The sequence below is a fragment of the Protomyctophum parallelum genome (assembly GCF_964188405.1).
Source record: "Protomyctophum parallelum genome assembly, chromosome: 10".
Lineage (NCBI taxonomy): Eukaryota > Metazoa > Chordata > Actinopteri > Myctophiformes > Myctophidae > Protomyctophum > Protomyctophum parallelum.
In genome coordinates this window covers 29,570,528-29,584,733 of record NC_139704.1, presented here as the reverse complement: position 1 = coordinate 29,584,733, position 14,206 = coordinate 29,570,528, and positions in this window count along the sequence as shown.

Below are 14,206 nucleotides of genomic sequence, written 5' to 3'. Positions count from 1 at the left end.
TACGCCCACACAACCCTGAGGGGGAAAAACACACAAAAACACACACACACACACACACACACACACACACACACACACACACACACACACACACACACACACACACACACACACACACACACACACACACACACACACACACACACACACACACACACACACACACACACACACACACACACACACACTGTACATAGGTGCGCGCACACACACACACACACACACACACACACACACACCCCCCCCACCCCCAGGTCTTGTCCCTCGGGGCAATTACAGAACGACACCTCTAACAGGAGAACACATAAAAATGTCACTTTTAGTGACAATACTGACTTCTTGAGCCCTAAGGTCCCAGGTGCGGACCTGTGTTTTGAGAAGAAAAACAGTTCAATTTGAGCCAATACTTTCTTATAGGAAGATGATTATTATTTTTATTTTATATTTCATGGAAAAGACTAAATTGTTTATGAAATGTTTGATTAAATTTTCAGCCAAATGCGATGAATCATAATATATGTACTTGGGCTATCACAGAATTGCTCACTGAGAAGAAGGCATAATTACCATGCAGCAAAAATAAAAAATAGAAATGCTTCAGCAAATAAAACATTTAAAAAACACAGTATGATGTCTGTAAGAATGTTTGAACATGTCTTTGTACTTTTATTTGTTTATAGAATTATGCTTACTAATGTATGCTGTATTCTCTATTGTCGGGTGGAAACGTTGTGTTTCAGTAAATGAAAAAAGTGTTCCAATTAATGCATAATTTTGTCAAAAGTAAAAATAAAAATAAATTATAATTATAAAACCCATAATCAGACCAACTGTATCCACTTTCAACCTGGCATCCCTATTTTGGGCATGTCATCATGCAAAAACATATTTTACTAATACTAAAAGCCACTTTCATATAATTAAACAATAAAATAGGGTATCAATTTATGGAAGAACTGAAGAAAATGGAGATACAAGGTCCTGCCCGACATCAACAACATGCTACTAGGATTTGAACAATCATAGAACTAGGCAAGGGTGAAGGAAGGCTGTAGACACAAAGTCATTTAAATCCAGAAACGGTCCCTGAGGGATTTGAACTGAAAACGGTGTAAATAGCTGTGTGTGAGACGTGTTACGATGCAGGTGAAACAGTAGGTATCAGTGGTCTGTTGTTACGAGGTGTTTGACAGAAGAGCTGAGCAGAGAGTATGGTACAACTGTCTACCTCACAAAAACTGATGCTTAACAAAGTAGAAATAGAATAGAATACCAGCACGTTATATCCAATAGGATTCTTGTTTATTTAAATAAATAAATAAACCCCCCCCAGCAGAAAACAACACATGGACGTTTCGGCCCGGAGGCCTTCCTCAGCGTGTGTTGTTTGCTGCTGGGGGAAAATTGAAAAATAAACAAGAATCCTATTGGATATAATGTGAGTGTTGGTATTCTTTTCTATGGACTGTATCTACCAGAACTGTGCACCCGTCACATAATTACTTTGAACTATACTCAACTGAGTGCTTCCCTCTCTTCCTTTTTGACAAAGTAGTAAACCAGAATAATATAAATCTGTATTGCAGAAAATTTGACCCATTCTGACGTTGCCGGGAGCTGAGGTGGCATTTTTTCAATATCTTCTGATAATGTCACAACATGAAACATTGTTTCTCTGATTATGTCCAGACAGACAGCAGACAGCCAGGCCAACAAGCTTTCGTTTTTCTCTCATATTGCAGTGGTTTTGTTTTCTAATTAAAATCCCTGAATGAACAAATACATTAATATACTGTATACAGACCACACACACACACACACACACACACACACACACACACACACACACACACACACACACACACACACACACACACACACACACACACACACACACACACACACACACACACACACACACACACACACACACACACACACACACACACACACACACACACACACACACACACACACCTTTTATATCAACACTTAAACACTGCATCACATACTATATTTTTATCACAGATCCACACCGATAATGAACTCCCAGTTGACAAACATAAAGTGAACTTAGATAAAAGCAAGGTAACATTATCCTTACTGTTCCCTGGTGAACAAACACTAACAAACCCTGCAGGCTCTCTCTATCCAACTCTTCAAAACCCTCACTTTTCTCTCTCTCGATCTCATGCACACAGTCGCGCTCGCACACACACACACACACACTAACTCAGCAGTAGTTACCTGGGAGCCAGGACCCTGGTGAGTGAGTAATGTTGCTGGAACAAAAGGCCTGACAGCAGAAGTGTGGAGAGAGTGATGAGAAGCCCCGCTACGCTGCTAGCTGGCCTGCCCTCGGAGCCTCCTCTTTGGGCTTTCTCTTTCAGCCCCGTGGCCCTCTGGGCTTGGATCCCCCCCCCTCCCCCCCGGGAGGCCCCAGAGTCCCGGAGAAGCCGGTGACTGATCTCACTAACAAATATTGTACTTATGTAAACCATGTGACTTCACCATGTGATCCATGAAAGGAAAGAAAATGATCAATTGTGATTTGAATATGAGCAGTTTCCAATAATTGCATCATACCCTGTGCTGCAGATATAATGCAGTTCTTAATTTTGCAATCTGTATAGATTGCAAAATTAGAGTCTATAATGGACATAATTGTGACTTGTGAGTATGTCCTTCAGTATATTGTTCACAAACGAGGGAAAAAGTGTTAAAATAAGTGTTATTCCCTCTGGAATCATTGCCAACTGTTCAGGAACAGGGGTCACCCACCCTGTCTTTACAGCTCTTTAGTAAACAGAACATACATTTTCAAGTCAGAATATAATATTTACATCCAATCAGGAGTGAGAAACTCATACTGTACATCACAAACATGAAATTGGAAGAAAGATAATGAGCAGACAAAAATGGAACTGGAACACTATAAAATGTAAGCTGATAATGCAGGGCTTAATGCTTCAATTTTGCTTAATTTGTGACATGGTGTAAGTTACGTTTTTGAAAAAATACTTTGTGAACGCTTAAGACCCAATTACAATTACATCTCAGAGGCAATTTTTTTTTACTAAACTACAATTAGGCTATTTGAAAACTTTAGTTGCTAGTAAAAGTAACTGGTAAATGATACATTAACCAGGCCTTTATATACTTTGGCTAATTGAAAATAGCCGATCTACAAGCTCACAATGTGCATAGGGGCGGCGGTGGCTCAGGGGTAGAGTGGCTGGATGGCAACCGCAAGGTTACCAGTTCGAACCCGGGCTCACCCAGAGTTAGTGTCGAAGTGTCCTTGAGCAAGACACTGAATCCTTAATTGCTCCTGATGTGCAGGTTGGTGCCTTGCATGGTTTCCACCACCATCGGTGTATGTGAATGGGTGAATGTAATGCACAAAGCTCCTTGGATAAAGGCGCTATATAAATGCACCATTTACCATTGTGATTTGTGAAATCGGACATTCTACTTTTACTTTTGGTACTTTAAGTAAAAAGTATATTTTGATACTTTTGTATACTTTTACACGTGTACATTTTGAATACCAGACTTTTACTTGTTTCTACATTGCAATATTTTATACTTTTACTTAAGTAAAACATTTGAGTACTTTTTTCCTCCAATGGTTAGGACCAACATGTCTGAGTCCTAACCTCTTTCCCAGCCCCACCGTGTTGCCAGGGTGAATGTCATGGTGACCATGGGATCAGTTGAAGGCTCAGAGGGGAATCCGGCTGTGACAGGGTGTGTGACATGATACACGACAGTCAGACGCCATGACAACCCCGCAACAATGCTACTGATGCAGCCATCATCACAAGCAAAGTGAATGGACAGTCAGAGAGGTGGGAACAATGTTATTCCCGGTATATAGAGGTGTGACAAAGGCTTGTCCCACTCTGGACTTGGCTTAATTTTAATATCTGGCCTGTTCGGTTGAACATTAATAATGGCATAGCAAGATTTCATACCTAAAGATTTTCATTCTCTTATTGTCTAATAAATACTCATGTATATCCACAGCCTCTGATATTTTAGAATGTAAAGAAAAAGAAAATACAAGGTCAGATAGCTATCCATCTATTCATTATTATGTGATAAATCAATACCTGCAGTATCTGTACAACATCCAACAATAATCATCAAAACACAACAGTACGAAATACAGCAACCATTATTGATATATTAGTTTATCTAAATGTATTCAAAACAGTATAGCAAATTTCTAAGAGAGAGAGCGAGCGCACCAAACAATCTCTATAGAAAATGCATGGTCTGTCAGAACACTAGACTATATGGCAGTCTGGAATCTGTACTGTATGCACTCCATTAGGCTTATGCTGCCATCATGTGGTCTTGTGATGAAAGTAAAAGTCATTGCTGTGGTTCTCAAAATGGGGCCCAGGGACTCTCAGGTTCCTTGAGGGGGTTCCAAATCGGTCCCTTACAGGTCTGTTAACTCTGAGTGTACACATCTGTACACTCTCAGAGTTATGGTGGTCCTTGAAATTAAATCGTTTGAGAACAACAAATCTAGGAATAACTAAAAAGCGCAGCTACAAGGTAGTAGAATGTAAATAGTACAGAAGTATACTATAAAACAGTAGTGCAACATCAACATCACAGATACCAGGCAGTATAGGAAGATTTGCTGTCAAAATCAACACTAGCTGCAGGCTGAAGGAGCATTTCCCACATTCACAGATGTTGCGCCCCTATGATAAAAGGTGTAGTAAGGGGACTGTGTGAGCCCATAAACCATGGCTGTAGGCATAGTAGTCATTAATAACAATATTTCCTTTTAAAATAAGAAATAACAAGACAAAAAGCAAGTGCGTCTGTTCCATATGCCGCTGTAGCAGAGATTAAAGAGATTTGGGTTTTCCATATACATTTTTTATAAAATATAATTTCAACTTTATATTGTTTATGGCAGCACGTGATCTTGTCTTCTTACATCCTTCTTCCTGATATGTTGAAGGTAGGCAGGGAATCGGGATTATCTTTTGCTAAATGTTCATTTGTAGGGGATTTACTTCCTTGGACTAATGGCAGCTGGCAAAAGAAATGTCGTTTTATGAGATTATCCACCATGGACACAGACACACACTAGATGGCTTGCTTCCTTCTAGACATTCCAAATGTTGCACTCCACTGCCAAAGCCTGAGGTACCTATTGCATTTGCAGCCACTATACAGGCCCATGACACGTCACACGGAGCTAGACTCAAATCACAATTGTAAAAGAGCTGATATCTTATCATGAACACAAATGGTCAGTTATTAAGACAAGCAAGACACATGCAAGACAAGCTTGTTCCGAACACAAGGACACAAATCAGTTACCAGTAAGTTTCAACACAAATCGCCCTGCAGTTGCTGTACACGTTGATTGGTCCAAGCAGTGAAGCACTACTAGTATGGACTGAGTGAGCCATTTCAGAACCATGGACAGCGCCATAGCAGTATACTGTACTTATACACATTGACCTGCTGCTGATAGATAGGCTATTTCAGGACGGGCACAGGTCAGGTCTAGTCATGTCAGGCAATGATATAAATCCAGTATGACAGAATGCTGCTGCGTTCACACTGGCATGATGCAAAAGATTCAAAGCTACGCCGCGTAGTTTGTATTGGCTGAAGTTGAAACCAGCCCAACTTTTTTTGTATAGCTTTGTAGCTTTTATAGCAGCTACAATTGATTGATTGATTGATTGAAATATTTATTAACAGTTTGTAGAATTACAGTACATTTCAAGCACAAACTCAATACAAAGACTGTTAACTGTGAGTGGACGACCCAATTAAGCATTACACTTGTTTACAACAGGATCCACATTGTTCAATTCATCAAAACATTTAGAGACATACAAATAGACATTTCTATGTAGTTAAAGCCAAACGTCGGATATCTTTGTATCTTCATGTCGCTGGCTTGCATTGAATGGATGGATTGAAATGAATGGTAGACTGTATCTTGTATCACTATCTACCCGTGTGAAGACGCAGCACAATCAAGCCAAACACTTAACCCACACACTGTGACTAGAACACAGACAATATGCAAACAATAACCAATCAGACCCGGCGGTCTACAATACAACACGTACAGCCACCAAGCTGTTTTCTCTCGAAAACATCAAGATCTATGATTTAAATCACAAATAATGAATATGAAACTTACCAAAGATGTTTTCATCCAGCAGCTGCCATTCTGAATCCAACCGAGCAATACAAAAATAGCTACATGGTAAAAAATAGCCTATAGCTACAATTGAAGAAAGTGTCAAATGTCCTATGAAAAAAACCTAACAAGTCTGAACACTCAAAATCAATCGTATTCCCCATAAAAGGGATTTTATAGCAGACCTTAATTTCATCACTTCAGCCACTTTGTTCTTACCAATAATGTCAACGTGAGTCTGGCCTCCGTCCGTGCATGTCCGTGATAGTTTTTTAATTTACTTCAGGTGGCTGAATTAAACTGTGTTCGCGTTTGCACCATTTACTGTTTAACCCGTCGTGTAAAATAACCTAAATCTCACTATACACTAAAAGGGAAAATAAGGATAAGGACATTTTAACACGATGTGGCAGAATTCCCCAAATCATTATTTTACTGAAGGCCAGCTGCCTTGGAGTCTTGGACAGTTGCATTAAAGCAGCAACACAGACACAGTAATTGCGAATGCAATGAGCACTAACTATGAGACCTAGCAGAACATGTCTGTCTGTGTGTTGTAACGGTTTCCACAGTTCGCTGGTTATTTGTTTTAGGGGTGCCAGGTAGATCTAGTCTACCAGAGAGATGTTTCTCCTTTTTGTATGAGTTCTTCCTCATCTGGGTTAACCAATGTGAAACCGACACAGGACTTACATATTCAAAATGTAAACCCTTTTACCAAGAAATAAATCACACAAAACACCTTGTCAACTCAGTTTCAAGTTAGAATATATTGCAATTTCAACCAACCCAAACACAAACAGTTCAACAGTTCATGAAACAGGACCCAATGCTTTGCAAATTGCAATGTTTGTAAATAAACTAGACAAAAACAGGTCGTCAGCAACTTAAAGTACGCACCCGTCAATTCATTGCATAACAAATAAATAAATAAATAAACGGTATATTATTGTTCCAGATCCACGCAACGCAGACGCAACGTGAGTGTTATGAAACAAAAGTGTAGTCCGTCTGTCCGAGCAGCGCGGCTCTTTAATCGTCTCCAAAACAACAAAATAACAAACAAAAGAGGCTTGAAATAATAAAGGGGGAAATACCACTGCTCCGTGTGTGATAGGTGACAGGGACAGAGACAGGTCAAGTTGCGGGGATCGTTGTAGTTGGCCGTAGGTTTATTGTTGTCCGTTGAACTGGCTGTTTGTAGCTCTTCAGGTTTGACGGTCACGCCCGAGGCTACGCCACTTTACGGAGCAAAACGACACGGAACACACTCGAATCGAGGGGCTAACTTCCTCGTTCACGATTCACTTCACATGCAGGTCCACCGCTGACAGTTTTCGCTCTCACACTGCCTGTCTTCCTCCACACTCGCACCGGCGCAAACAACGGGGCATTTTACAATAGGCGGTTCTCAGGGGTGAGTGACAGGTGTCAACGAACAGGCGGCTCGGGGACCATTTCGAGCCGTCACACACCCCCCCCCCTGAAAAAAGTAAGGTCCTATCCTTACGTCCATTTACTTCCCATATCGTTTTGGGCTCCTTTTCCTCAACTGGTAACGACCAGTAAGGGCTTTAGTCTCCAGTAAACTTTCCTTCTCATCCTCCTCTTCCTCTGTCGTCACAGGGTTCTCTGAGGGGACAGAAATTTTAGTTGGGGAGACTTCAGAGTCCGGAAAACCAAGGAAGGTCTCCTCGTCGCTTTCCTCCTCCAGGATATCCAGAACTTTACGGCGCTCCAGTTCCTCCATTTCCTCTGCCGAGGGGTAACAGGCCTTAAGGCGTGAGACATGGACAACACGCATGTCTTCACCCGTTTCTTCCTTAACCGCTCGATAGTTCAGAGGGCCCAGCTGCTCCACAATCCTATATGGACCTTGCCATTTTGGGGCTAGCTTGGCTGTAAAGGATTTTTCCTTCTTTGAATACGGGTGGGTCCTTAACCACACCCGGTCACGAACGTGGAACTGAACTTCCCGTCTCTTCTTGTCGTAGTTCCTCTTCTGTTTCACTCTGGCTTTTGTCAGATTCTCATTGACAAGAGCTTTCAAGTCGTGAAGCTGAACTACCTGGTCGTAGCATGCAGAGTCTGGCGTAGCGTTCTGAGGTTGAAGAGCCTGGTCCAAGGGTCCACGAAGAGGACGACTTAAGTTCAACTCTGCAGGTGTCACGCCAATAGACTCTTGCACGGCTGAGTTAAGAGCAAAGCGGAACTCATGAAGGTGCTGATCCCAGTGTTTATGCTGGGTCCCTACGTAAGAGGCAATCATCGTCTTCAGAGTTCGATTCACTCTCTCTGTGAGATTTGTTTGAGGGTGATAAGCTGTGGTCAGTTTATGCTTCAAGTTCCACCGTTGGCAGGTCTCCTTGAAGAGGTCTGAGACAAACTGAGAACCTCTGTCTGAAAGGATGAAGTCTGGTACTCCCCAGCGTGTCAAGATCTCCCTTGTGAGAATGTTGGAGACGGTCTTTGCAGTGGCCTGACGAAGACCAAAGAGCTCTACCCACTTGGAGTAGTAATCTACAAAGACAAGTAAGTACTCGTTTTGTTTGGAGCTCTTTGGGAATGGACCCATTATGTCCACTCCTAACATTTCCCACGGTTGGGAGACAATGGTTTGCTGCAACATACCAGCAGTCTTCCGGCCTTCAGGCTTGTACACTTGGCAAACCGGACAGTTTTTGGTGTGGGTCTTGACATCCAAGCTGAGGTTTGGCCAGTACAGTACTGACTGAAGTCGTTTGTATGTTTTGAATCTGCCCAGATGACCTGCTATTGGGTGTTCATGGAAGTGTTGTAAGAGTGATAGACGGAAAGGTTTTGGAATGTATACTTGGTAGAGGGTTCGGTGGGGCAACTCCAAGATACGGTAGACTTTGTCCTCGATGATGGTCAACTTTGTGGTAGGGTTAATGACCTGTTCTCCCTCATCCAGAATTTTCTGGTAGATGACCTGTGTGTCAGGATCTTCCTGTTGTACTTTCCAGATAGTCTCGTCTGAGAGAGGGAAGTCATCCGTAGGCGAGTCTCGGTGGCTGGACAAGACTGTAGCACAAGTGGGTTTAGAATGGTCAACAGGATCTACCGGAGCTCTTGAGAGTGCATCCGGGACTGTGTTGTACTTCCCCTTCCTGTACTCCACTGCGAAGGTGAATTCTTGTAAGCGGAGTGCCCACCTGATAAGTCTGGTACTGGGGTTGTGCGTTTTGAACACCCACACAAGTGACGAATGGTCAGTGACGACAGTGAAGAACCTGCCTTCGAGATAGTATCGCCACTTTTCCAGAGCCCACACAACAGCAAGACATTCCTGCTCGGTGGTTGAATAGTTGCGTTCAGCTCTGTTCAGGGTTCTACTGGCGAATGCCAGCACTTCTTCAGTACCAAGTCCAGTCCGTTGAGCGAGTACTGCTCCCACACCGACATCGCTGGCATCGGTGTATACCACAAAGGGTAAGTCAAAGTTTGGGTGTCCAAGTATTGGAGGGGTGACAAGATGGTGTTTCAGGGTGTCGAAGGCAGTCTGACACGCAGCCGTCCATTTAAACTTTGCCCCTTTCCGCTTCAAGGCATTCAGAGGATCGGCTGTGTGCGAGAAGTTGGGTACATACCGGTGGTACCAGCCGGCCATGCCCAGAAATCTCTGTAGAGCCTTGAGGTTTGTTGGTACAGGAAAGTCCTGGACTGCGCTGGTCTTTCCGGGATCCACCTCAATTCCTTGGGCTGACACAATGTGTCCAAGGAACTTCAGTGAAGTCTGGCAGAAGTTGCTTTTTTTAATGTTGACAGTTAAGCCTGCTTCCCTCAATTTGTTCAACACTTCCTGGAGGTCCTGGAAATGTTGTTCTCTGTCCTGGGAATAGATTATTATATCATCAAGATATACAAAGCAGTTTTTCCCTTTCAGCTCACCCAATGCGGTCTCCATGAGTCTTTGGAAGGTGGCTGGCGCATTCTTCAACCCAAACGGCATAACTTTGAAGCGGTAAAGGCCTTCCGCACAGACAAAGGCAGTCATGTCACGGCTAGGTGGATCCATTTCAACCTGCCAATATCCACTGTTAAGGTCAAGGGTGGTGAAGATGACAGAGCCAGACAAGGACTCCAAGATCTCGTTGATGGTAGGCAGAGGGTACGCATCATTTTGGGTGACGCTGTTTAGCTTTCTGTAGTCCACGCAGTACCTGTAATCTCCTGTCTTCTTGGGGATAAGGACAACAGGCGAAGACCAGGGAGACATGGACCGTTCAATAATGTCTTTGGCCAGCATATCCTGCAGAAGTTCATGTTGAATGCTGTACTTGGCTGGAGACAACCGATAGGGCTTTTGCTTGATGGGCACAGTTTCTTGTGCAAGATGAATTTTGTGCTTCAAGAGCCCAGTGCGTCCCAGCAGTGATGTACATACATCAGAATTTCGGCGTAGCTGTGCCAGCAGTTTGAATTCTTCAGACTGTTCCAGCTGAGCTCTCTTTACTGCAAGTTCAAGTAGATCCTCAACTGGGTTGTCATGGGTGGGTAGAAAGGGAGGGACAGCAGAAAAGAATGCGACAGTAGGACGCCAATCCTGCAGCTTTGCCCCTTCTGACGAGAAAGAGTACTTCTTACCGGGGTTATGAGGGAACCAGTAAGAGTTGTGGGTGACATTCATCTGGATACCGCTGATGTACATGAAGTCAAGTCCCAACACAACAGGGAAAGCAAGAGTTTCGGGAGGTAGAATCACTGAAGGGATCGTGTAACACTGATCATGCAGTCGAAGCTCAACCTCACTCCATCCAAGTGGTTGCTTGGCTCCACCATCAGCCAGATATAAAGGACCTTCAACCCAAGGGTGAAGTTTTTGGTTTTTGGTCTTCACTTCGGTCCACAGCTGCTCATTAATTAAGGTGTAGGATGACCCACTGTCCAGTATGGCTTTTCCTGTCCACAGCCCAACAGCCAGAGGTAAGACCAGCTGACGTGGTATTGGTCGATGGGGAGGGACTATGGAAGGATGGATATAAGAGTTTTCTCTGGGTCTTTCTGGTTGTGTTAAAGCACTGAGTGTCGGTTGGTTTGTCTGTTGCTGAGAGTGAGGATTGGATGATTGATTTTTATTTGAGGACCTGTTCCGGTTTTTGGGGTGATCAGGTGGTAACAGAGAGTAACAAGAGTCCGGCGCATGTCCCTTCTTATTACATCTCCAACAGAATAGTCCAACATTGGATGTGGTCTCTGACTGAAAGGGTTGGCTTTGGTTGGTTTGGTTGGGTTGTTTGTTTGTCTGCTTGTTTGAAGGTCTGGTGCGCAGGTCGTATTGTTGTTGACATTCTCTGTCCTTTTCGAACTGCTGCCCCAGCCGAACAAGTGAGTCAACAGTAGTTGCTCTCTCTCTGAGCTGGCTAGCAAGAAGAGGGTTGATATTTTTAAGAATCATCTTGATGACCTCATCCTCCTGTATGTCTGGGTTCCAGCGTTTGCACAGCGAGTAGTAGCTGTAAGCAAAGTCCCTGATACTCTCCTTCTCGCCTTGAACACGGTTTCTGACTCTGTCGGCTAACTCATCCGTGTAATCTTCAGACAAGAAAGCAGAAGAGAACTTGGTCTCAAAGTCAGCCCAAGAGTGCGTGTTCAAGCGTGCCACGTTCCACCAATCCCTAGCAGTTCCATCAAGCACATTGCGTAATGTGGCAAGCAATTCGTCATCTGCTAGAGGATTGAGAGCAAGGAAATCACGACACCTTTCAAGGTAAAGGAGTGGATCAGAACTGTCGTCCTTCTTCCCAAAAGTAGGAAATTCCAACTTAATTGGCAGTTTCCCTACAGGGCGTCGAAACATATCTGTATGAGCAGACGTTTGATCAGGAGAGCAAGAATGATGGGTAGAGGTGATAGGTGAAGTGTTGATGAGACCATGATTCTGAGGGCCAGGATGCATAGTAGAGTGCATCTGGGAGGGTGTGGCATGACCTGTAGCCAATGGGTTGGAGAAGGTGGTTTGTTTTTCAGGGGGTGGCAGAGTGGAGGATAACACAGAAGCTGTGTGTAGTGACTGTTGTTTGAGAGTGGTCATCTCAACAGACATGTCCTTTAACATTTTGCTACATTGTGAAAGCTCCATTTGTAAGTGGGTTATTGAATTCATTAGAGGAGTAGTGATTGCGTTTACTTCTTTGAGAAGCTCCTGGTGGTGGATCTGTAAGCGCCACTGAACGCCAGTGATGAGTTGTGTTCTGTGGTAATCGAACTGTTTGTCAATAACAATATTCATGTCCCCTTTGTCCTGATCATGGAGTTGTGTGATGTGGTTAGACAGTGTGTCAATGGCATATTTGAGTTCCAATGTGTCTCTTTCCTGTTTCTCTCTGAGTTGTGTGATTTGGTCATGAATGAGATTCTGTGATCTTTGTTGGTTCTGACGCAGACTGAGTACCTCTCCCTGAATTTGGAGTAACGGAGGTGGGAAAAGAGGTGGAGGTGGCATTAGGCATTGTACAGGTGGAAGATCAAAGTGTGTTAAGTCAATGAGCTCCATATCAAGAATTGAATGGCTGGTGTGGCTTCCTTCCTCCTGAACATTGTGAGCTCCACTGATTGGTTGATTGACTGGTTGATTGGCAGCATTAAGCGATTGATTGATTGGTTGGGGGGCAGCGCCAAGTGTTTGATTGACTGGTTGGTGGGCGGCGTCAAGTGAATGATTGACTGGTTGGTGGGCGGCGTCAAGTGAATGATTGACTGGTTGGTGGGCAGCGGCAAGTGAATGATTGACTGGTGGGTGGGCAGCGGCAAGTGAATGATTGACTGGTTGGTGGGCAGCGGCAAGTAACTGATCAGCTGAATTGATTGGTTGATTGACTGAATTGATTGGTTGATTGAGAACATCAGGTGCCTGGTTGACTGAATCATTTGACTGATTGACTGAATTGTTTGTTTGGTTGACATCCATGTTTGTTTTATTTTCTCAGTGTTTTAGAAGTCCCATCTGGGGTGCCACTTTTATGTAACGGTTTCCACAGTTCGCTGGTTATTTGTTTTAGGGGTGCCAGGTAGATCTAGTCTACCAGAGAGATGTTTCTCCTTTTTGTATGAGTTCTTCCTCATCTGGGTTAACCAATGTGAAACCGACACAGGACTTACATATTCAAAATGTAAACCCTTTTACCAAGAAATAAATCACACAAAACACCTTGTCAACTCAGTTTCAAGTTAGAATATATTGCAATTTCAACCAACCCAAACACAAACAGTTCAACAGTTCATGAAACAGGACCCAATGCTTTGCAAATTGCAATGTTTGTAAATAAACTAGACAAAAACAGGTCGTCAGCAACTTAAAGTACGCACCCGTCAATTCATTGCATAACAAATAAATAAATAAATAAACGGTATATTATTGTTCCAGATCCACGCAACGCAGACGCAACGTGAGTGTTATGAAACAAAAGTGTAGTCCGTCTGTCCGAGCAGCGCGGCTCTTTAATCGTCTCCAAAACAACAAAATAACAAACAAAAGAGGCTTGAAATAATAAAGGGGGAAATACCACTGCTCCGTGTGTGATAGGTGACAGGGACAGAGACCGGTCAAGTTGCGGGGATCGTTGTAGTTGGCCGTAGGTTTATTGTTGTCCGTTGAACTGGCTGTTTGTAGCTCTTCAGGTTTGACGGTCACGCCCGAGGCTACGCCACTTTACGGAGCAAAACGACACGGAACACACTCGAATCGAGGGGCTAACTTCCTCGTTCACGATTCACTTCACATGCAGGTCCACCGCTGACAGTTTTCGCACACACACACACACACACACACACACACACACACAATTTAAAGGTATATTCAGTGATTTCACTCAAAAAACCTTAGGTTTCGTTTTTGGCTGTGGGACCCAGCCTTTCGTCCAATCAGGATAGAGTAAAAAAACGAAACCTAAGTTTTTTTTGACCCCCAGGGGTTAACTGGGGACAGGGAGGAACTCCTTATATGGCCAGCACACTCTATAGTAGGGAGGATTATCACAACAAAACAAAAAA